This window comes from Euwallacea fornicatus, unplaced genomic scaffold (genome assembly GCF_040115645.1).
Source record: "Euwallacea fornicatus isolate EFF26 unplaced genomic scaffold, ASM4011564v1 scaffold_126, whole genome shotgun sequence".
Classification (NCBI taxonomy): Eukaryota; Metazoa; Arthropoda; class Insecta; order Coleoptera; family Curculionidae; genus Euwallacea; species Euwallacea fornicatus.
Genome location: NW_027096094.1, coordinates 91,376 through 95,030, shown reverse-complemented (window position 1 = coordinate 95,030; position 3,655 = coordinate 91,376).

Genomic DNA, 3,655 nt, shown 5'->3' with positions numbered 1-3,655 from the left:
TTTTGGCCAAATCGTACAATTTGGCGTTATCTCGCAAACGCTACAACCAATTTTGTTCAAATCGTCTCCTTTTGGCAAAATAAGCATAATAAGGCCTTAAACGGCAAATCGTCAATTTGGCTCTAATAGAAGCGGCACTTTTTGGCCAAATCGTACAATTTGGCGATATCTCGCAAACGCTATAACCAATTTTGGTCAAATCGTCTCCTTTTGGCAAAATAAGCATAATAAGGCCACTTATATTTCTTTACTCGTTGGGAGCAATAAAAAAATTGATTTATTTATTTTAAAATAATTACAAGTTCAAATAAAGGCAAAAATTACGTTACACTATCAGTTACGACTTTCAATCACGACAATTACACAAAGAATGTTAATTAACTTAAATCTACTCCTTTTATATAAAATAAAGTTCATAGTCAGCACTATTGCATCCTGGCCGTGCGCTTCCCGCGGTGGTTCGTGGAATCCGTGGATGGTAATTCCTCCCCCCTAAGAGTGAACTTCAATGGCATCATGGAAGTTGCACGTCCTCCCCTGTGGTTTTGGTGGATGGATCTTGGTTTCTCTTTATTCTGCTCTGTCTCCATTTCCAAAGGATTGATAGGCAACAGAGGGCTGCAAGGGCGTATAGTAAGATGGTCCACATGCTGGGGTATGTGACGAGTTCCGTGTAGGTGATTGGTGAAAGCGGGCTGTCCATGGCGATCTTTTCTTCTAATTCGTGGAGGTCGTCTAACTTCAAGTCAGGCAGATGTAGACTTAAGTTTAGGTATGGCAGTTGCTGCTCCTTTTCGGCTAAGTCCGGAAATAGTATTGGCTCGGGGGTGATTTTCGTAACCTTTTCGATATTTTCAGCAATAACTTTTTTCACTGTGATCCGGCATCCTGGAGGGATTCGGCAGATGAAAGTACCCATTAAGTTGCGCTTTTCGTTTAGCGAATTGGGGCAAAACATTTGAACGGTTTCCCTTTTTGGCAATACCATTACCCACTTATGTGTCTCGTCTAGCCGATTGAGGATTGGTTCAGTGACTTTGGCCTCTATTTGGTGGCAATTTGAAGTCTCTCCATCTCTCTGAAGTATCTGGACCTCGCAAGGCGAGTTGCTTCCTATTTCTTCTAATCGAGAATTTGGACAAAGGTATCTTTCTGGCACTAGTTTTTGACAGTTTTCCCTGGTGTACATGTAGTACAATCTGTCCGTGATCAGATACTTATTTCGAGACATTATAAACTTAAACTGACCTTGATGTTGGATTGGGACTGCATATAGATGGAAAAGGTCAAAGGATCGGTTATGTGCGATGGGAACATGTAATATATGAATGATTCGTAGTTGCGACATGAAGCTTTCTGGTTTAATGGTTTTGGCTATTATTGGTATGTTATTTTGTATGGCCTGTAGGGGTAACTGACCTTCATCCAACTGGTTTCGTAACAATTGTAATTCGGTATAAAGTTCTTGATTCGTAATAATGGTTGGATGTAGGACTCCCAATTGAGAAAATACCATTGAATTTTCGATGTCTTGCAAAATCGAATCAACTACTTCGTACATGTTAATAAAATCATTATTAAGTTCCACAAATAACATAAAGTTCCTCCCTGAATTTATCTCGTTCAAATAAGGACGTATTTGATTAATTTTTTCCTCGATCATTTTGTCATTTTTATAGAGTTGCTGTAGAGTTTGATTAAATCGCTCAATAACCGATTTCGATAGTGTCCCTTGATTCGTTACTTTTGTCTGGAGTATTTGTTGGTTGGTCTCTAAGTTTTTTATTAGGTTGTTGTATCGATCTCCGTCGGCTGAATCTAAATTTCCCGAGATTAGTTTAAATGCTGTTCCTAACAGATTTACTAATCCTCGTTTTTGTCTAAAGTTTTGGGGTGGAATAATTTCGTTTAATCGTCTCTCAACTTTTTCCTTTAGGAATTTTAACATTTCAAGAGAGTTTCGGATTTTAATGGTATACTTTTCAAAGGGTTCCGATACTTTAGTGTAAGTTAGGAGATGAGTGGTCTGAAAGTGAAGTCGTTTTATCTGGTTCACTATTGGTTGCATGTCGTAGTAGTGAATCAAGGTATGTACGTGATGAATAACTGAAGCTTTCCCTATCCTTATCGGGATTATACCAGGGTTGTCCGTTAATTCTTTCGTTTCGATTGTTTCTTGCACTTCTGTTTCGTCTATTATATCGGTTAATTTGATCTTACAGCGTTTAAATCTCAGTGAGGGGTGTTTGAAATTTTTCGTTATTATCTTACTGAACTCGGGGTATAGATTTGGATCTTCAAAGTACAGAGAGTATAATTTTTGTGGGTCCACATATTCCTTAATAAATTTCATTACATCGTACTCCAAATTGTTTTCGGATAACTGTAACAAAAACCTTTTCTTTTTTCCAAATAATGTTATTTGTTTTGTTTTAGCTGGCGAGTGATAAACACGTGATATTATAACTTGATAGGCGCCGTAATTTACAGCTGTCTCTTGCATTGGTATTCCCACGACGGGATGTTGTTCGTTGTTGGAATGCACGGTATTTCCATCGTCAGCATTTCCGGCGTTCATCATCTCTGGTATTTCGTTATTGTCACGTTCCGTGTCTGGTTGAGCTATAACTGAAACCTGATCTATATCCATTTCCTCTGGTTGTGTTCGACTCGTGGATTCTTCGAATTTACTTGCTTTTAATGATTCGTTGAATTCTTCCATGTATTGTTCAAGGTTGCTGATATCATCTGTTTCATTCACGTGTATCTCAATTGGACTTAAAGCGTCAGCGTTCATATTTAGTTTGCCTTTCTTATAAAAAATATCAGAAAATTCGTTGCATAATTCAATTATTTTCCCTTTTTCTTCTTGGTTCTTATGTTCTATTCTGATTAGAGATGAAACGGGCAAATCCGTTAATTCGTTATTACTTTCTATATGATTAATACTACTTTCTGTTAGATTACTAAATTCTTCAACCGCAATTGGTTCTGAAATATCTAAAGTAATCGGTTCACACGTATTATTCAATATTGTGGTGATCGCTTCACCATTTCTAGCTACGGATATCGAATTTGGTATCTCGCAGTTACCTATCTTAGTATAAGGGATCATTATTTCACCCTTTTTGATATTTGTTCTTATCTTTATAACTTGTTCCGAACGCGGACTTACAGTAACAAAATTAGTTTGTGGTTTTACCTTATAATATTTTAAGGGTATGTGTGCATAAGGGGTAATTAAATATCCCTTATCGTAATCCAATTTTGCCTGTAACAATTTCAAATTATCTATCCCGATAAGCCCATCAAAGATGTGATGGAACTTGAAGAGATAAAATTTCATAAGTGATTCTTCAGGTAGATTGAAAATTTTTGATGCTGGTACATTGGTACTGTACTTATGGGCTGATTGCTGAAATACTGTCGATACGATAAATGGTTCTGGTTTAATGAAATTCTGAAAATATTTATTTGCCAACTCTGGGTTGATAAATGATCTAGTTGAACCACTATCTATCAAAAATTTCAAATCATATTCCGGGAATATTATATAAGATAATTCACTAGATGCTATATTGTTTAATTGAATAGTTTCCGGTATTATTTGCCGTCGCCGTCGAGGCTCGTTGCATAAAAATTTCCGTCCACATCC